The sequence below is a fragment of the Anopheles merus genome, chromosome 3L, assembly GCF_017562075.2.
Source record: "Anopheles merus strain MAF chromosome 3L, AmerM5.1, whole genome shotgun sequence".
NCBI lineage: Eukaryota > Metazoa > Arthropoda > Insecta > Diptera > Culicidae > Anopheles > Anopheles merus.
This window is the reverse complement of record NC_054085.1, coordinates 34,854,748-34,869,757: the sequence shown is the minus strand read 5'-3', so window position 1 is coordinate 34,869,757 and position 15,010 is coordinate 34,854,748. Positions and strand designations below refer to the sequence as shown.

The following is a 15,010-nucleotide window of genomic DNA, read 5'->3' as shown; positions in this document are numbered from 1 at the left end:
GGAAATTCTCTTAATGGGCAAGATTTATTATCTTGCGGAAATGTCGTAAATTCGAGGCATAACTGGACTCTCGTGGGCTAAATGAGGTTGAGGTTGTGGTTTGTTGGTGATATTTGGGGGAATAAGGTTTTGTGTGTGTGTGTATGTTTTTTAAAGCTTTTTTCATTGAGTGACAGGGTATGCGATAGAAAATAAATATTGAATAAATAGGTAATAGTGTCTCCTCTCTCACGCGGTAGTACAAATGAACTCCTAAACGATAATCGATTGAAAGTGCGCTCCTAAGAAGACAAATGTCTAAAAGGAAAAGCAAATCCCGACCAGCAAAATGTTAGGACAAATACAGTGTTTTAAATAGATCGTGGCTTAAAAAAGATGTTGAGGAAAAAAACATCCTAACGGGTCTTTTCTACGCACATAATGCTTAGCTTTTTTCAAACTCCACATTCTAATAGTATAAACAACCACCCTACCTACCGTCTGACCTCGACGTGCCAGCTCAGCTCTGCTAAACGGCGCATCCATTAAGCTTGGCAGAGAGAACGTAAAAATGTACGCTTTGTAAAGCTTTCCACGCGCGCTTCGGTCGTTAATAATAACAAAAAACCACACACACACGCATGTGCACGGAGGCACAAGTGCAGTCGGCAGAGCTTCTGCTCAGCGCGAGCCGGAGGTCAAGAAGTAAAAAAAGGGCAAGGGAAAATACAGACACACACACGAACACATTTACAACTAAGCACATGGGGGGGAAAGTACGCACGAACACACAATCATTAATCGTGAAGCGACGAACCTCAGCAAAACACACACAGCCAGACATCTTAAACATGATGAGAAAGAGAGAGAAGGGCACACATAGTGGGGAGGTTAAGAAGGGAGGGGGTACGTTCGAAAGAGAAACAGCTATATATAATGATGATAAAATTATAAATTAAATCGCATATTTAATTAATGCCAGCAGGGGCGGCATGAAAAAAAACAACAGGCAGCGTGTGCGATTTGGCTTCCCCAGTGGGGGAGGGGGAATAAGATTAACCGAGAGGAAAAGGAAGGAGGGGCGAGTGCAGGAGCAACAACAGCAGAGAAAAAACAATCAAAAATTTCCCACGGTTTTCCTCGGCGGGTCGGTCGCGCTCGTATGTTAGTGTGTGTCTGCAGCTTGCGGGCTGTGTTGATCTGTAGATTCGGTCGTCGGGGGTGATTGTGATTTTTCTCTTCTATTTAGATCTCCCCCTCCCCCCCCCCCCCTCTCTTCTCACCTGCACAGTTCCTTATACGACTCATATCAACAGCGGGGTGGAGAAGTTGGAGAAGTTGACGGCGTGTTGAGCAGGAAGGCACTCGAAGGAAAAACGCATTGCGAACGCAGCGTAACGCAACACGCCTGGGTGCCACCTTCAGTATGCAGTGTGCTTAATCTGACCTGTGGCTCGACGGGGAGAGGGTGAAAACCCTCTCGCGTAACCACCCGCGCTACACTGTACGCAACGGACAGCTGGTGGCGCGCCGGCACACCGTTACCATTTGGCGAAGGTGAACCTTTTCTTCACTCTCCGCTGGCAGGGCAGGGCAGGGCATGGGACGACGACTAGGGGAAACATCCAACAACATGCGCAACATGTCCCGCACGCCTTGTAGTTGGCGATGGTGTCGGTGAAATAGTAGAGAACTGCTGCGCGATCGTAGTAGGCAGAATGGTGTGTTGGTGGATTTCCTTTTTTTTTCGCTACCGCAACGTTGCAACTCCCCTTTTTATAGACCACCCACTGCTGGCAGGGGGCATAGAAGTGGGGAGGAGGATCCCTTCACCCCAAAGGCCAAACACACCGGGCACACAGCGGGGCAGACAACATCACCTTCAGCCACCTTGTAGTAGGCAAACCCGCGCTGTGTGTAATGATACACTTTTGCGTTTATAATTAATACGAAACATGGAATGCCTCCTCCGTCCGCCCGCGGGATTAATGGACTCGAACACACACACACAGAGAAGGGAGAGGGAGGACGCTCGTACTACAAACAACCTTCCCTCGGGGGCTGCACACGGAGTGGCAAAAACAACCACAAAAAAACGAATGGGAAAGGTAACAAGAAGCTCACCGAATCGAATGCACCGAATTTCGCGAAAACACGTTTCATTAACCTTCGCGGTCTTCATTCATCCCATTCCGGCGGGTGGAAAATTGGAACGGCAAACTCACACGCACGCACGTCTTTCTCCGCTTGGTGTACTTCCAGCGGGATATCGTTCCAGTGTGCAGCAGGTTCTGGTGGGAGGTAAAAGAAATCTTAAGTTTCGTGTTACGACAAGCAAACAGCTAATTCCCCGCAGCTCGGTGCACATTACAAACTTCTGGCGTTGGAAAGCAGATAAGCCACTTGTTTTGCGACAAGTTTTTCGAGCTTCACCCTCCCGTTTGGTTCCCACCGTTGCCGAATATGGCGAGCGAATGCTGGCCGTTCCTGTTGGTGTTTTGGTCCGATCCACAAGTATCCATTTGCGTTAGTTTCCTATATTGAATCTCTGGGGTTTGCAGGTGCGACAGGCCGCGGGAAATAGGGACGTACCTTTAGAGATCTTGAGATCGCATCCAGGAGCTTAGGGTTAACAGGACCAGCAAGATTTCCGCTTGTGTTCGGGACGAGATATCACATTACTACTGCACAGTGAACAACCGACGGACGCCATGTTGGTTGGAAGCTGGATGGATCGAGTTACGGAGTTCGAAGTCATCGCCTGCTCCAATCACAACAACATACATGGCGGCCTACTTTTGACAGGTTAACCTCACATCGCAGTAAGCTTCGACAGCTCCCGGCGTTCGATGGATCAGCACAAATTTCCCCAAATAGTATCGCACTGGACACACTCACCTCTGGAATGCGCTTCTTCCAAACGTTGCCTGGACCGCTCTGGAGCCATTCACGTAAGTTTATAGCCACCCATTACTTCCTCCATATTCGATCGGCCCTTTTCGGACACGGGATGACTCTAACGAATGCTCCACGGCCACTAACGGGGCCGACCGGCCTCTGCTAGGCCCGTGCTCGGTAGCAGTAAATCTGTTCCGGTGGAAATTTATAGCCCTACCACGCCGAGATCCCTGCCTGCCCTAACACGTTTTAATGCCAGCGGACGCTCGAACTAACAAGCGCGCCCGGCAAACTCGGCGGAAATGGAAATGAGCCAAACGGTACCCCGTCGTGTACATTGGGGTGCTTTGCTTTAGAAGTTGGTTGGAAGATGTTGGGGCTCTCTGTGATCTACGCAAGACGATTACCCACACGCGCCCCCCTGCAGACGACGTATTTGCTCGCTGGACGTCCAAGGATCTCGTTCAGCCGTGATGCGTGGCAAATGCCAACCATGCGCGATCGATGCGGAATTACACCGATGCCAGCGCGCCCGTTTCGCTCGTAAGTTGTGATCCATTCGATATGGCCCCGATCAACCCGCGACAGCTCCTCTAGCCTGAACGCACTAGCCTGGTATTTTAGCAAACACGGGCAGCCCCTGGTGCAAACACGGAGGCCATTTTGATTTCCGGACGATACGAGCACACACAGCAGAAGCAGCAGCTAGAGAGTACCCCCGGGGAACGGTGGTACACAGCCCAGTCGTCCTCGAAGACTGCCGTACGGTCACTACAGCCAGCTACATGGTAGCTACGATCGCGCACAAACACACACACCGAGAGGTCTCCGCCTAGCGTTTAATGATATAATATATTCTACATTTTTGCGATTAAATTTAACCGGCCGGTTTGACAATAAATTGTCGACAAAATGTCTTATCGCAAGGATGCCACGTTGCCGCCGTTGCGCGCTTTTGCGTAATGCGGGCTGCTGCTGTTGGCGTTGGCAGCCCAAACCCGTTCGGGCTTAACGTCCGCGGTGCGGGGCTTTTTGCGATGACATTGCGACATTGATTTCGCGTACGCAGCTCGCGACGCGAAATCACTGAATTAAAACAAACTCTTTCCCGTTCGCCCGTCCGCAAGGTTCGTCGCTTGCTGCCCGGATCCCCTTCGCTTTTGGAGCCCTCTTCCCCGGGGTGGTGTGTGTCATCGGCGTCGGTTTTGCATCGCGCGTATCTCGGTACGGTGCCGGCAAATGTCGCCTTTGAGCATCATACCGCAGGACGGGGGCAAACGGTAGGGAAATACAATCCAGTCCACTGTAACGTGTGCGCTTGCGCACTATCCCGCGAGTGGCACTGGCAGGGATTATTAAAATTGTCCATACCCGCAGCATTACACCGTCTTCACGGTTGGCTTCTTCAAGAAAGAAGGAAAAGCAACAAGAGAGAGAGAAAAAAGCGCAAACCCAACAACAAGCCGATGGTGTGTGCAGCGAGAATGGATGCAAATCTGCCGCCCGGCATCGAATCGCTTCGGCGTCAAAGTCGGGAAGAGAAGGATCGGAAATTAAATTTGCTCAAAGAAATCGACCGCCGTTTCGGCCGGCCGCCCGACTGATCTTCACGCTCCCTTTGCGCACAACACAAGGGGGTGCTCGGTGTGGTGCATCTGCATCGTTTTTTTTTTATGTATGTGCTTCGCCCCGTTTTGCTTGCGCGCCTGTTTGCATCGTTTCAATCGGTTGCGGCGGACATTCGGAACACATTGGTCGTGTTCTTGGAAAACTGTCGGAACCTCGAAGGACTGGACAGTTAGGCGGGTTGGCCAAAGGGGAAGGGTTTCTATGCTTTTCTGGGATGATGCGCGGCAATAGCAAAACCTGGTTAAATTTTACACACACACACACACACACACACACACACACACACACACACACACACACACACACACACACACAGCGCGTTGGCAAAGCTGCGGAACTCGGTGACATCCGCAAAACTGTGGTGGCGACGTTGACGATAATGTTTTGGGTAGGAACACACACTGGAAGTTCGATAGAGTGGAAGAGGTAGCTAACAAGTATGGGAAGCCGTGTTGGAACATTTGCCTGCACAGTGGTGGCCACGAAAAGAGCATTTCAAAGAAGAATACATAAATGAAGTACTGAGTTGTCTTTAAACTTTGAGCCTTTTCAATACAGTTCATTCCAAACTCTCAGATTTTGAATTGGAATTCTAAAAGACTTTCTTGGTGGAGTTCTTAATTCTTCACTATCTTCAGGGTTTCATAATCTTCTGGGATGCAAAGAGAGATTTGAATTCAGAAGTGCATATGTAGACAGTAATCTCATTTTTGAAGCCTTGGAATCGTTACATTCTTACTGGCCGATCATTATTGTCTGATACTGATCAAGTATCTTGTTGACCGACTTTATTAAATAATATGAGATGTCCTGTTGATATTGATATGAACCGTGAGTCGAGATCAGCAATAATAAGATAATGGTACTGATCTCCTGAAGTAGTCTCAATCATAATTCTTTAGATGTAGATGTATTCCAAAGTCATGATATTTCTTACCAGAATAATAGACACGAAGACACGCAGCTGCTCTCCGTGGTAAGAATCAGAGTTCTTAGCTTCGTAGATTCGTCAAAAGTTCTTAGATTTTGGAGACGGAAATTCTTTATGCAATAGACTAACTCCAAACTTATTTACACCCAACAGTGTGTCCACCACTGTGCATCACCACTATCAGCGGGCGTCGCAAGTTTTGAATTAGTTTGCAAATACCGACGCACAGCTTTCGATTTCTGTAAAAATCCAATAAAAATCCTCCGGCTCTGCACACGGCTGCTATGTAGAGCAGATCTCCGGAGCGTCCTTTTTGCACATCCTCAACGAATCTTCCTTCCTCGGGTCTTGCAGCTTCGAAGCAGCGAGGAAAGGAAACGTTCGTTCGTTCCTTCAGTTTCAAGATGCAATATCACTCGATGTCGATCGGCAAGCCCGGCAAGTGACCGCGTTTTTTTTCTTTCTTACGATAGCGAATGGTGGGGACGCGTCCCCTTGTTCCCGAATCTGTTTCGCTGTGGGGACTTTCGCGAGAGTGTGCCCGTCGATTTGGTGTGTGTGTGTGCATTCGAGCCAAGAGTCGTTATGCACGTTGTCCCGTTGCGCTGCGCGGATGCAATTCAATTGGGTTGTCTTCTTCGGAAGTCCGTTTTGGGTCCGTGGCAAAATTATGCGCTTCTTATGCTACGCTGTCAAACTACCGACCATTCGTTTCTGCATGTGGAAAAGCAGCGGCAAGCCGGGGTGGAAAATAAATACACCAGCCTATGCTCTCGCTCTCTGTGTACCGATCGGTGGCACACAAAAAAGGGCTAACCACGCGTGACATCTACCACCACCGGCAGGTATCACCGCTCGTTGTATGGGTCGATCGGTTCCCTGCAATTGTGGTGCTATTGGGTGGACCTGATGGTGGCATTCCAGGTTCCTGCTGCATCCTCGCCCACCCCTCAGCCGTCCCATGCATGTTTTATGCATGAGCCCGATATAAACATTAATAAGTGTCAAAGTTTTTATTTCTTTTATACCTTTACCGCGAGCTAACCGATGCGAGCGAGCGTGTGTGTGTGTGTGTTTGTGTGTCCATCGTTTTTGCTGTTCTGAGTTCAGTTTTTTGCCCGTTTTTTTGTTTGTTTGTTACGACCCACCCCATCCATACACAAGTCGAGTCTGTCTGTCTGTCCGTGCTGGGTTTGTGCCGGGTGCCGCTGACAGAAGGCAAACCTTGTCTCTCTCAGCAACCCGGGCAGGGCATTTTGCTAACATGCCGTATCGGTAACGACGGCTTATCCCAATGGACACTCGGGTCGAATCGAACGCATCGTTTACTCTCTAAAACCGTTTAGAACGCATCTCGTGCGTTTTTCCCTTTTCCTAGAACTTACACGCCTGTCGTTTGATTTTGGGTAAATTATGACTGCCGTAACTGTTTCAAAATTCTCTGCTAAAATATTACCATTTTACCGTTTTGCTTGACCCGTCTTCTACCAAGGTTAGAGGGGGAAACATAAAAGCTTCACTTAAGTGCTGGCCTCCCAAGGACTCCTCACTTTTGGCAGCCTCCTGGCCTTTATTTGCTAAACTTTTATTACCACCCTCTCGCAGTGCCTTCAGATGATGTTTTTCTCCCTTTCAGTCGATTGAAATCAAAAGCTGCATCATCAACTGCTGCCTAAAATGCAACACTTTCCGCCCCGCCTCACTTGCAGTGACTTGCCTTGAACCGAACACGGCAAAACGGTTGCTTTGAAACGCCTGGCTACGTGCAAAACCATCAGCCTGTCGGCTAACCTTCGAGCTGTTTGCAATGGTTATTAAATCAGCTAGCAAATTATCACGCCAATTTAACCCTACAACAGCGCTCTGGCATCCCTCCTACCGCTGTGCGAGCTGCAGTGGACCCGGGAAAGTGTCCAAAAACGCATTTCCATTTAAAGTCAGGGCGAGCCCAAGAGCCTTGCAAGTTGAGTGAAAACTGGCGCAATGCAGCACTGCTTTTTTTTGTTTGTTTGCTTCTCGGAATCGCTCGGAATGTCACGCGAGACAATGGGATTGATTTGAATTTTTCCCAAAATAAACCGTTTTCAACGGGCTCGGTGGTGGCCTTCGCCGGAACCCAACCACCGGCCGACCATTTGCGAACGGGATTGCGTACAGATTGCATTTGCGAGAGCAAAGTTTTGGGCGTTTGGAGCGGTGTGGAAGTGGTGTGAAGGTGGGTCAAATTTCATTTTTACCGTTGGTGTGTCTTTCCCGCTCGCTCGAGTATATCCGATCAGCCACCAGAGATCGAGGTACGCCACTTTCGGTACGCCAAACAAGGTGCAAGCTTTAACGGCGGGTGCAACCGTTTTAGCATTCGGTCGGAGACTGTCTTGGAGGCTGGGCAACACAGGCCGTGGGTTTCTGTTTTTAAGCAAGCAAAAGCAGCAACTTAACCCTCACGCCTCACACGACGGAGCACACGATGAGGCACACGACCCGGCCAACCTCCAAAGGGTAGGGAAAAGGAAATTAAAATTCAAGAGCAGTGCGCGGACGATATCTATCTTAATGAATGAATTATAAATCCATTATTTATTTTTATTGCCAAACCAAGAACGGAGACGCTCACGACGACGACGACTACGGTGTTCGGTGGCGCTTGTTGGATAGTTGGGGCGCACACCAGAGACGGGACGGGCTGAGTCATAAGCTTTGGCATGGCGAATTTAAGAGAAGCTGGGAAAAATCATTGTCGTTGAGAGTTGGTGGGAGCGGGTGGAGCGGGTGGTGTGATCGGATTAAAGTGCGCTTTGAATAGAAGCTTTGATTCCGAGGGGTAAGTGTAAAACGTTGTTTCGATCAGTCAGTCGTAAAAGCAGATAGTTTGATGAGGAAGTTGTGGAGGTTGATCAGCTTAGTTTGATTGCTATGAATGTGGCCGAATATTATACTCACAACAGTATGGATGGATAGATTCAAGTAAGAATCAATCCAAAGTGTACATTGTAGAAGTTGCACCGCCTGTCAATTTGGCTATTGAGGCGTTCGGCAGCACTGCGTTAAGAACTCCATAATAACTACACAATTGAACAGTTTGTTAGACCAATTTGGCCTAATTTGATGCTGGCTATGATCCAAAAGGAGCATCCTCATTTGAATGAAAAAAAAAAAAAACAAAACAAAAAACAAAAATGTATCTCAACCTTTGCTCACCGAACTACCATGAAACGATCGTGTCTGAGAACGGATATGTATGTTAGTACCATTCTTAAATTATTCTCGCGCATCGATCGCCAGCCCTTTTTGCGAACCGCTTACAAATTCATTAACATGTTCGACAACATGCTAAAACCGGCTTCTCCTGGCTGCTGGTGCGCCCTAACAACAGGTTGGGGCTGTCTTTTAAACACCTTCCCAAAGAAAAGAAGAAACAAAACAACAGCAGATCGTTGAATTGGCACTCGATTGCCCGCGCCGACGCATTATCGGCCGATGCGATCGGTAAACATGCGGGCAGCAAAAAGCAGCGATGCATCATCATAAGCCACACGGTCAATGGGGTTGGCCGCGGCCTCCTCGAGGGAGCCTCCTCGAAGGAGGAGATGGGCCCACCGGCTCTCAAAAAGGCACCACCACCTAAACGTATGCAAAAGTGCGAAAATGTTCCACCGCTCGGGCTTAACTTTGCCGGAAGAAGACGCGATACATCGCGATCCTTTTACACCGATCGCGCGATTCCGGGCGGGTCCAATACTGACGTTTTGGTTTGATAAATATCTTTTCCGTGCGTCGTCCCGTGGGATGGTGTGTTTTATTGCAACGTGCGGCTGTTGTGGCTGCAAAGCGATGGCGAGTGGAGCAGCAGCCAAGGAAGCATTTATTTTATTTGCTTGCCCGCCGGGCGTTGATCGGTCCGCGGGAAGAGATTTGTAAGTTTTGTTTGATTTTGCCCGATTTCGGTATTTGATGGCGTGGAAGTGGGTGGTACAATGAGAGAGCGATGGGAGCAAGATAGTTCGCGTGAAAGATAAATCGAGCTCTCGGGCAGTGCTGCAGTTGTGTAAATGTCAAATGTGATGGTTCATAGGTGGTTCAAATAGAGGTAATGCAAGCGATGCAGACTCTTCTTAGATAGAAATTCACCTGCCACCTTATTGTATCATAAATGTTGCCAAATATGCAATCCCTTCCATTTCCCAATTCCATGCAAAAAGCGGACGTTATTTGCTTCAGCATAGAAAATATGTCCCCCAAAACAAAAAGGGCGGGACGAATGGAAGCGATCCATCATCTTAAGGTGGCATGATGAGTTTAGCTACCACCAATTCGCTGGAAGTGGAATAGTAGGAGATCGAAAGCAAAAAAAAAAAGAAACGCTCGCAGGGCAAAAAAGTTCACCTGTATCCATATCGTTAGCATACTTCCACAGGCCGCAGCCGCCGCCGCCGTTTTTTCAGTCGCCAGGGGTTAAGTAGACTAATGTGGGGCACCTGCAAGTGGATACAGGTGGAAGCGATCGCGCAATGTTCGCCCGCCCGACTTGCGTGCTGGGCTGGGGAGCTGTTGCAAGAGGGAGTAGCATAGGTGTTGACCTGACCGCGGTGAACCCCATTCGGTCTGCTGAGGGTGGCACAGTGCACGACAGAGAGGGAGCTAGAGAACCGGGGAATGTCGAAATGAGCCCCTTTGCAATCTCCGGCAGACAGTGTTGCCATCGCAAGTACAGTGCTCCATATTTCATAGCTTCTTTCCGGTGTACTACTGCTGCTGCCAACCCGTTGAATGTGTGTGGCTTCGGTGGTAGAAACCTTTGGAACGATGCCGTGTGCAGAAACCGGCGCTGGATGTTACAAAACGCCAACCGCCCATAAGTCTTGGGCCAGGGCGGCGAGAGATAGATCGTGATGGGTTGAGTTTTTGAAGGGATTAAAGATTGTATCGGTGTAAAATATGATGCTCTTGGAAACTCAGAGGGTGGTGTAGCTTAGTTTAAGTAATTTAAAAAAGTATACATATTTAACATCTGCGTACTTGCTTGTTAATGAAAAGAATGATTTTTTGGAATGGAATTCAGAAATATCCATATGACTCTCCAACATAATATTACGATTATTCTTGGGGCTTTACGTATGGGATATAGTTAACAGTTTCTCCTCAGTCTGCATGCATATCTTATTCTGAGCAACTCTAAAATGGCCTATTCAGGACTACACAACATCTTCATCTGTGTTTGATAGATAAAGATAAAAGATCTAAAATCTTTCTTTCACCGTGTGCCTGCAATATGTTTCAGAATTGAACTCACGACACCTGACACGCTAGACCTGGCACTTACCACGATACCACGAGACGTCTCTGCATCTGTTTAAGTTTATTTTGAAATTAAAGCCAGTGAGCTTTAAAAAGTACCAAATATTCCCCAAAAAGAACGGTATTTCCTGGAGTACCTCCAGCCATTTACGATCGTACTTGATCTTTAGTTGAACATTAACTGCTATAGAGATTAATCCGATTTCCTCAACGGTCATTAAAAAAACAACAAAAGTTTTCACATATACACAGCAAACATGTACAAAACCTTCCATCGCGATACGCGGCAGCACCGTATCGCGCAGCTCAGCAGCAGAAAAAAAAGAAGAAGAAAACAATCTCTACCAACGGACCACCGCCAGTCCAATCAGCCGCCAACAGATATCGAGCAACATTCCACCGGTTTTGGCGTGAAACGCTCCCCGTTTCACTTCGGCATTGCAGCTACCGCCAGCGCAACAGAGACCACGACAGCGGGCTTTGCGGAGATGAAAAGCTCTGGCCGGGAAAATAGGAGCACCACAAGCACGTTAAACTTGCGGGTGTGTGTGGAAAGCGAGTTCCACTCCCAAACCGCGAAGACGGAGAGCAAGCGAGAAAAAATGAAACCACCAAGGAAGGAAAGCGATACGGTTTGTCGGTGGCAGTGGCGGCATCGGGCCTAGCGGTAGCAATAAAAAATAATAAATCCGTGTGAATTGGGGTATGTTATAAAATGGTAGGCGATTGTTTTCCACCAGGAGGAGAGAAACGTACCGTTTTTTTTTTTTTCGTGTTGTGTGGGGGCTGTGCGGAGGAGTTATTTTCCCGCAGAAACGTTCGTTCGTACGATACCGTAGTGGCCGGATTTACCCGGAGCCCCCGACAGCTGGAGACTTTCGAAATTCTTGTCCACATGAGCCAGCGCCTCGCAGCGTTCTTGCCACGCCGGTGCAGCTGACAGTGGTGGTTCTGAGTGACTGTGTGCGTTGTGTGGCAATGCATCAACCGCCCAACCAGGCGACGGGACGGAGGGGTGATCGCGATGCAGCTTGTGCAAGATTTCGGGCTGGGCGGAAATGTTGCGAGTGGAATAAATTTATCTACCTTTTTACTGTTGCACGGATGAAATGATAGAATAGTGTTGCATTGGGCTTTTGGCCCCTTTTTGGAGACGGTATGAAGTGTAAGAATAAAAGAAGAGTTTACTTTTTCAAGGTAAATATGGCACTGCATCGCTGCTATTGCATTATATACTAAGAACTCAACAAAACAGATGTAGATGTGTTTTAAATGTTCATTTTTCAATCTTTAGTAAAACACATCAAATGACTAAGCTTTAAAAACCAATGACCAATCATAAAATGATGATGGTAATATAAATCCAAACATTCTATTCTACTAAGATTGAAAGTTGAAATGGCATTTTGTGCTATTTGATCTACTGGAATAGACATCTTTTTCAAATATAATCAAGGTGCATTTTTGAAGGTGACACTACTTTTCATTATCCTTCTGCCCTATTTGCCCAGAAAAAAGAGGTTTTCCCATCAAGAAATAAAACACTTTCATGGCTCCGTAACTAAACAATGAGCCAAATAATTTGCATGAAGCAGTACATTCTTCCATTTTGTTGTACATTGATCGGTTCGTTCAATCTGGCACGATCATTTGCATCACGCGAGAAAAACAAAACAAAACCAAAAACAGATCACCTTCGAGACAAGTATCTAGATCAATTGGACAATCCACGCGGCCAAAGCTTTCATCCAAACCGTCCGAGCCGCACGGGTTTTTCGCTGGGAAAATCTGTCACCCAGACCCCTCTGGCGGTTTGTTTGGTGCCACTTCTTCTAAATGCGATTGCTTACACGATTTGGGTTACATTCTTCCTCTCAGGTAGTTCCTTGCGCCATTATCTATTGATCAGATGGAACGAATTCTAGACCGCGCAAGAGAGCGCTTGGAAAAAAAAAACGACGCGGGAAAAAGACCATTAAACTCCATTCATTTCGGCTTCTCCATTCTCCATTCCGGCCACCGTTGGTCAATGGATCGTGCTCGAAATTCGAAAACGCCACCAACGCCACCGGCATCGGCTTCTCATCACGCGCCTGTCATGCTGGACCGCCCCTCCCTTCTCCATCCTACCGCTCCATTTCGATTACTCAATCATTCTGTTTTCCTCCTCCCCCGGCTTGCTTTGGCAATATTCTTCGATCCGGTGCTGGAGAGGTTTAATTAATTTGCCACGGTTTCATGACGCGGCGGGATTACACAGGCGAACTTTTCGGCACGACCACCGCCGCCGCCGCTTAGCGCTGCCGCCATGTTGAAGCGCTCCACACGATCCAATCGCGCGTGTTCGTTTCGCAGGGCAATTTGCGCATTTCCTCCCCCTCTTCCCCGGGGCACATCTGACACCCGGCCGGACATCAACGGTCGATCGATCAATCGAAGCAAACCATGACGACGAAGTGCGAAGTGCGGGGGGAAACGGTGTGAGCTGAGAATGACCATCGCCGTGCATCCGTTTCTTCGGGTTCGTCGCTTTGATTTTCAAGATGGCGGCAATTTGAATTTCAAAGAGGTGCGCGAACGAGTGTGTCTGTTTGTGTGAGTGTTGGGGTGGTTGTGGCTCCTCCGCTTAATGCCGCGCGTCTTCCTTTTGAAGTGTTCCGATGCACCGTGATTCCGCTCCAGATACTTGATGAGTCGCGAACGGTTCCTCGCGCATGGAAATGGGCTACCGTTAGGTTGGAAAACCACCCCCCCAACCCTCGTTTGTGTAACCGCGCGGGTTCGTGAGCGTTCGCTTTTTTGCATTATCTTCCGTGTAGGCGGCTGTGTTGGTACCGGGTTCTGTTCGAGATTTACCAATTCCCCGTCCTCGCATCGTGGCTCCACCAGCTGCAATTTGTAGCCGATATGATGAATTAGTCGCCAATCGGCCAACTACCACTGTGTTCCACCATTTGGTGGACAGCAGCGTGTTCTAGGCTCCGACAACTGCGCGGCATGCATAGGCAAAATGGTTTCGCGCAAGCAACCTGGACGCAAAGCCCATTGAATTGAAATGTCTTGCGCGTGAACGTGAACGAAGCGCGCGTATACGCGAAAGCGTGACTCAGTCGTCGAACTCGAAGTGCGCCCGTGGGGCTGGCAAACAGATAAGCGCCCGGGCACCGAGTTGGTGGCCACCTCGGGAGAGCTACCTAACCTCGATTAACCTTGCAACATCCTCCCGGGTTGCAAGTAATTGTGCGCGAGCGCCCCCGAGTTCGGACCTTTCGGCCTCGATCCGGCGCGCGCTCGCTTTCTTCTTTTCGCACACAATAAATCGTGGCCATATTTGTTCGGTTCACTAGCCCCCCTCCCAGAGGGGGCTGCTAGAGGGCTTAGTAGTTCGTACCAAGCGTTGACTGCAATTCTATTCACAATTTATGCTCACGCGTGTGAATATGGCCGTGTGAGAACGTGGGAGGGTGGGCGACGAGAGCTGGTGGCACTGTACCCTCTCGTACATTTGCATATGTTTACATCGATTTTTGGACGGTGTTTGCTTTGGCGACCTAGTGTCAAGCGGGTGGTCGACCAGTGGCAGGATTTGGCTATGGAAATGAAAATGTACTCGGCCTTATCGATCTGTGCGCGAACACTTTGTGGCGAACACCGTCGCGAATGTAAATGATGGCGAGATGCAAGATTATCGATCGCGGTGTCGATCAACCAATGGATTAGGAATGGATTAGGAAGAGTCGAAGGTGAAGGTGAATTAATTTGCCCATTTGTTTATCTGGCTCGTTTTGGAAGTGGTTCGGCATGGCAAGATGCTACCTGTTGCCGTCGAATTAGCATACTGCACATACAGCGTTGTGGTATGCAATGCTAGGGACAGTTTTGGTGCATCATGAACATTAATGTTGTGTTGGCTTCAATCTTACTTCAAAACAAACAATTTTCATACAAAGTTTCCTGGGAAATATAAAAGTCATCACAAACTATATGAAGATTATATGGATGTCACATGCCAAGTCACGCTCAAATTATAGGCCAGCAAGTGAGCACGCATGACTGAGCGACTTATCTTCAAGTGCAAATATTTAACATGGGTACAAATTTTAAACAATTTGCGTAAAAAAACGTAAAAAGGCCCAGCTTATATGTCGTCTCAAAATAGGTTTTCCTCCAAATCTAGTTTGACTGGTAAACATTTTCCAAAACTTCGGTTTAAATTTTAAAATCATAAATCTCACTTGCATACTTTCAGGCGTTTTCAAAATACCCCACGTTAAAGGA

At 48.1% G+C, this 15,010-nt stretch overlaps 1 long non-coding RNA gene across 1 annotated transcript in view; it reads right to left on the bottom strand.

Annotated features, from left to right (window-relative positions):
• Positions 1-2,700, bottom strand: part of LOC121599664 — a 29,930-nt gene extending 27,230 nt beyond the window's left edge. The window contains exons 1-2 of the long non-coding RNA XR_006005717.1: positions 2,572-2,700; positions 2,104-2,270 (exon numbers count right to left, since the gene is read on the bottom strand). This is a non-coding gene — a long non-coding RNA (uncharacterized LOC121599664). The remainder of the gene's footprint in view (positions 1-2,103; positions 2,271-2,571) is intronic.
• Positions 2,701-15,010: the final 12,310 nt, after the last annotated feature.